This window comes from Agrilus planipennis, unplaced genomic scaffold (genome assembly GCF_000699045.2).
Source record: "Agrilus planipennis isolate EAB-ADULT unplaced genomic scaffold, Apla_2.0 scaffold14, whole genome shotgun sequence".
In the NCBI taxonomy this organism is placed as follows: domain Eukaryota; kingdom Metazoa; phylum Arthropoda; class Insecta; order Coleoptera; family Buprestidae; genus Agrilus; species Agrilus planipennis.
This window is the reverse complement of record NW_020442313.1, coordinates 796469-802702: the sequence shown is the minus strand read 5'-3', so window position 1 is coordinate 802702 and position 6234 is coordinate 796469. Positions and strand designations below refer to the sequence as shown.

Here is a 6234-nt window from a genome sequence, read left to right as displayed (position 1 = left end):
GAACATAAAACAGTAAAGCAGTTATTACTTCGATGTTTTACAGGTAGACACTTCAGTTTTAAGGCTGGTTGGACACGCACTTCAACTCCTTATCCTGAATTAATCTTTCCATTTCGCATTTCCCTAAAACTAAAATATTCAACAGTCTCAAATAATTGTGAATCCTAATCTAATATAGGGCTACCTCTATCCCTCTTAACTCCTAATTAGATAAAAAAGCACCATAACCCAAAATTCCTCATAAAACAATCCAAAAATCTAGTACGCGTTTCGACACCGAACGTATCATCCTCAATAAGAGACGGTTAGATTATTTCTATACGTGTTTAATGTTTATTTTTATTTGATTTGCAAAATTAACAATTCGTTATAGTGTTAGCACAATGAGCTTAATTCATCATTTTGAGGTGAGACATCTTATCATTTAATTTAACAACCCCGTATGCCACTTCCCACGGGCACAGAACTCCAAAATCGGTGAAAATCAAAAATATTGAAGGAAAAATCTACAGAAATGTTTACGTTGTTAATAACGACCAAGTGCTTAATAAAGAAATACAGGTTATTACATTATTAATCCAATATGAAATAATCATTTTGTCCTAAATAATTAGCAAAAAACGACGTTGTCAGGAGTGGGATTCGAACCCACGCCCACAGAGTGGACTGCGACCTGAACGCAGCGCCTTAGACCGCTCGGCCATCCTGACATGTTGTTGTGAAGTTCTTAATAACAACAATTCAGTATCAGCAACTTTATATGTAGATATAAAGAAGATTTTTAATAAATATTTTTACAACAAAGCTGACTTCCCAAAATACAATATTTTGCCATAATATATCCCAGGATCTTTTTCAGTAAAATAAAAAAAATATAAATAGTCTTATTTTTAAATATGAGAATACTTTCGTTTTCACAAAAATGTTAAGAAAGGACTATGCTTTCACTCATACTCCAGAAACTATTTACATACAAGGATGCAAGGATCAAATTGGAGCGATTCAGAATTAACTCAATTTCTCCATTATAATAATAGACTACATGAAGTTACTGTACCAGAATCGATTTTGTTTAATAGTGAATTGGCGAAGGCGATTTATTGGGCCAGTAAAATAATTAATATATATGCACCTAAAATCTAGTAAACCAAACTAAAAATTTCAAAAGAACATATTAAGTTGCTTAAAATAGTTTAATTAATAAATCCACCGAAAGAAATACTTTTTGGTTTAGTCTTGTGTATTCGGCCTTAATTTGGTCTTGGTCTTGTTCGTTAGGCCTTGCTCTTGGTCTTACAAGCATAGACAATCTCGGTTTTGGCCAAGGTCTTGCAAAAATGCAAGACTAAGACCAAATTTGCTCATCACTATCAAGAAGTTAAAATATATGGAGTACCTCCATTGTTATTTGGTCAAAAAGAATCGAAAAAAATCGTTTTAGATATGGTAGGAATCTCAGTAAATAAAACTGTCCAATTTTTATTAGACCATCTACATAATCGTACCAAAAACATTATGAACATTGAACACTACAAGCTGCATCACCACTGGTACATTATCTAGACCAGTTATGTCGAACATACTGATTTTGCAAATAATAAATAATATATTTAGTATATTGCACCTATTTTAAAATTCTTTTTCCCAATACATAATTTTAGTAAATATCAAAAGTTCCTACCGATTCGGAGTCCATCGGAATTAAATTACATTTATTTCTTTTTTCTGGCCCAGTCCACAATTCTATTTCTCCGGCAGTGATTTTGGGTTAGAACCTAGATGATCTAGACCTAGACAACCTTAAACTTTTTAAAAAAATAAGTCACTACTATTTAAAAATTATTAATCATAATGTCAGTACATTTTTTGTAGTTGACTTTTGATTCCTTGCTGAAACAATACGACCAAGATACAATAAAATTTTATTGAAAGAAGCCAGGCGTTTCTTCATTTAATCTTCTGGATATTTTAATTTAATTTAAAATGAATTTCCATTAAGCAGAGGTATAATCAATTAAGTAAAGTGAAAATTATTTACCTAGATATGCTTCTGAAACAGTAAATATTATGGATCCATTAATTTAGCAAGCCTTTTTTGTAAGATAAACCGATTATTCAATCAGTCGTTCTGATAGTAAGCGTAAAATTTTACTACGCATGGAATAGTGAAGGTCGCAATATCCGGGTTTTCGGTAAAAGGCTTGTTCAAACGCGTTGATCCTATTGCTCCCTTTACATCCCCGGGAGCTGCCGACAGTGACATTGACCCGGCAAACGGCGTCCCCGACCGACGCTGGTGCTGCATCATTGATTATTGCCGACGCCACCGTCGCCATTGCTCCCATCACCTCCTTCGCCCCTGCACCGAAACGGTGACGCCGCGACCTTGGGGAGGTCACACACCCTCACCACGCGCCTCCCCGCCATCTTCAATTCACCTCGACATCAATAACACACACACACATACACACCAGCACAGACGTACACTTGCGCTCGTATACACAACCATGTATCCGCCCTCTTTACATAACTTCAAGTAAATCCGTCAAAGCGTAAGTGAAAATTCTGGATGGAAAATAGCTGCAGGGTGGCATACAAAATTTCACATCGGAGAGGCTAAGAAAAATCAAATGGTAGGCAAAGGATACATGACTTTCGCTCATTTCACATATGACTATTACGTAAAATGTTTTGTAAGATGCGAACGTAAGAATTACATTCTAATGAGAAACTAGCTACACAATATAAATTAATATGGTATTCACTAATGTTTTATTGTTTTGCAATGGTGTGTTTTTGGTGTATGAAATTGAAAAATTGGGCGCAGATTTACATAAAATCTAGCAAAGTAGTGTAAATTTTCTTAAAACTATAGGGTTGTTCGGAAAGTCATTTCGTTTTTTCCCGACAGAGGATTTAATTGTATTCTTTTGCACCCAACTTCACATTTAAGCCGTACAATTTTTATATGCTTTGAGAGCTCATATAGCAAGGCTTGTGTGTGAAAAATTCCAATTAATTCTACGCAGTAGTTTTTGGTTGGTGCCCTTTTAAATATGGAGAGCGATAAGCAGCATTTTCGACATATCTTACTGTTTTACTACAGAAAGGGTAAAAATGCTGTTCAAGCCAGAAAGAAATTGACTGATGTGTATGGAGAAGGTGTGTTGACAGTACGCCAGTGCCAGAACTGGTTCGCTAAATTTCGATCCGGCAATTTTGATGTCGAAGATGCACCACGTTCGGGAAGGCCGGTTGAAGCTGATAAAGACGCGATAAAGGCATTAGTTGATGTGAACCGGCGAATAACAACACGTGAGATCGGATTGAGGTTAAATTTATCAAATTCAACAGTTTATGACCACTTGAAAGGCCTGGGATTATCCTCGAAGCTCGATGTATGGGTTCCCCATGTTCTCACAGAGAGAAATCTGTGTCGCCGCATTGACGTCTGCGATTCGCTTCTCAAACGTCACGAAAATGATCCGTTTTTGAAGCGCATCATCACTGGGGACGAAAAATGGGTTGTATACAACAACGTCAAACGCAAGAGGTCATGGAGCAAAAAAGATGAACCGGCTCAAACCATTTCCAAAGCCGATATTCACCAAAAAAAGGTGATGCTGTCTGTTTGGTGGGATTTTAAAGGAATCGTTTTTTTTGAGCTTTTACCGGATAACACAACGATTAATTCGGAAGTCTACTGTCATCAGCTGGACAAACTGAATGATGCACTTCAACAGAAAAGGTCAGAACTAATCAACAGGAAAGGTGTAGTGTTTCACCAAGACAACGCGAGACCTCACACAAGTTTGGTCACTCGCCAAAAGCTTTTACAGCTTGAATGGGATACAATGCTACACCCACCATATTCTCCAGACCTGGCACCATCGGATTATTATTTGTTCCGGTCACTCCAAAATTTTTTAGACGGTAAAACCTTCACCTCAAATGAGGAGGTCAAAAACCTCCTCGATCAGTTTTTTGCCAGCAAAGACCAAAAATTTTATGAGCGTGGAATTATGCTACTACCAGAAAGATGGCAAAAGGTGTTGGACCAGAACGGTCAATATATAATTTAATAAAGTATTTGTTTATTATACGAAAACTGTCTTTCATTTCCACAAAGAAAAACGAAATGACTTTCCGAACAACCCTATAGATTTAGTCAATTTTCACAAATATTTGAAAATACTACTTCGACCATTTTATGGAATCAATCATAAAAAATTAAATCGTCGAGCGACAGACAACCGCAGTTTAAGTTTCTTACCCTAGGTCACAAGTGAATGTAAATAAACACATACAGGATAAATATTCGATGATTGAATAATATCGATGCGTTGAGCCTAAAATAACGCGGCGAATTAACGGAAAATTCTAAAAAAAAAAATACGTTTGATTGTCAATACGGTGTACTTAGTACATTACATGAATGCTGGAATGACGACCTTCAAAATTTCAACCCGGAATCTTATTGCTTTAGAATTTATCGACCAGCTTTTCGCCATAAATGAATCGTTAAATTCTACAGCGAACGATGTTAAGATTTTAAGTACCGAACTTGACACTAAATTCTCATAGAACTGCGGGATTTACACAAAAAGCAATTTACTAATGAATGATTACATTCCATTAACTTTTAGGTATTGAATTTCATCCTAAGGAAACTTTATGAAATTTTGAAGTTTCTAGACTAATCTGGAGATACTTTTGGGTACTTTATCATGACGATTCCCTTTTCTTCTGAAATAGTAATTCCTCCTTATAGTCAGGTATAATTGAGGAAACCCGGAAATATTTTGTTTAAAACTCCGCATACAGTTACCCTTTAGGTCCCATCTATCATTTTCAAGTAAAAGAAAAAGTTCGCTTGAAAATAATTTTTAACGAGAAATTTTAAGTGTTTGAATTTATTTTGCTCTGGTAGTTTCATATTATCATATAAACACACACCTAAATACATAATTTTATTTGATTTCCTTTATTCTATATTAATTTATCAACTAATCGCAAACGGTGATACAAATCATAATGTCAGTGATACTCAGGATTAATTGAAACAGTAAAGATCACTTTTTTTAAGTCAGAATTAAGCAGACGTGAAATATATGAAGTTTTTCATGAAAATGATGCCCAGCACCTCCGCCATATCTGTTCAGTAAGCCTGTCGCCCATGTTTACTAATAAGTAAGATGCCGAATGAGAGAAAAACTTATAAACTACAAGAACGAGTAGTTATTAAGCTTTTAGCATGCGTAAGTAAAATTAATATTGCATATCTATTATTTCATGTAAAACTTCTAAAGAAATCGTAACGGGTGCGAAACATACCAAGTTAAATAGGCACTTGTTTTGTTTGAAATATATACACCAAATTGGTACCACAAAAAGATTTATTTATTGGAATGTATCCTATTGTATGGGGAGAGTTTAGTCCTTTTAAAGTTGCACTGAATGTATAATGTACATCATTTCTCCGATATTACTGAAAGTTTTTTATAACTGAATGTTCTTACTGAAAGCTTAATTCACGTTGCAGAACGCAATTGATTTATTAGTGATAGTGTTCAGTATTTATATTAATTAATAAGTAATCAGCAAACCAAATAATGGTTTCTGATGTATTAGTACGATTATGGCCCAAGAAGAACTGATAATATTGACATTAACTGGTAGCTTTTTGATGTTTTATAAGAAAACGCATAAGAATTAATGCTTCTCTGAACATTTTCATCTATATCTTGTGAATATAAAATAATTATAGAATCTTCACCAAATCCAATGAAAAGAGTATAAAATGTTCTATACACGGAGAAAACTAAATTTTTATGAAAATGCAAAGATTACAATTTTCGATTGTAAATGACTGAATTTACCGTTGAAATAGTAGAATTTATTAAGTAAACTTGTAATAATTACAATTTTGACATGTTTCTTTAAAAATTATTTCAAGTTTCTTAATTGTTACAATTAAATTTGTAATATCAACTAAAATACCTAGTAAATTTATTTCAGCTGGGATTTTATTTTTTCAAATTCGGCTCCAAATTGTAATTTTTGTTTACAAAGCACGAGCTAGTGGGATAAATTGTAGGTAAATTTTCGTTTTTCATTTTCTCCGTGTAAAAACGTTTTGATGTATTGTTTTCATCAAAACAACACTTTGTTGGTTTATTAGCTTTCGAAGTAGAAATTGGAGACTGTGGTAATTGACTAACTAGAGAACGAGAA

At 34.2% G+C, this 6234-nt stretch overlaps 1 non-coding gene across 1 annotated transcript; it reads right to left on the bottom strand.

Annotated features, from left to right (window-relative positions):
• Positions 1 to 627: 627 nt before the first annotated feature.
• On the bottom strand, positions 628 to 710 carry Trnal-cag. The gene has a single exon. It is a non-coding gene; the product is annotated as a tRNA-Leu (tRNA).
• Positions 711 to 6234: the final 5524 nt, after the last annotated feature.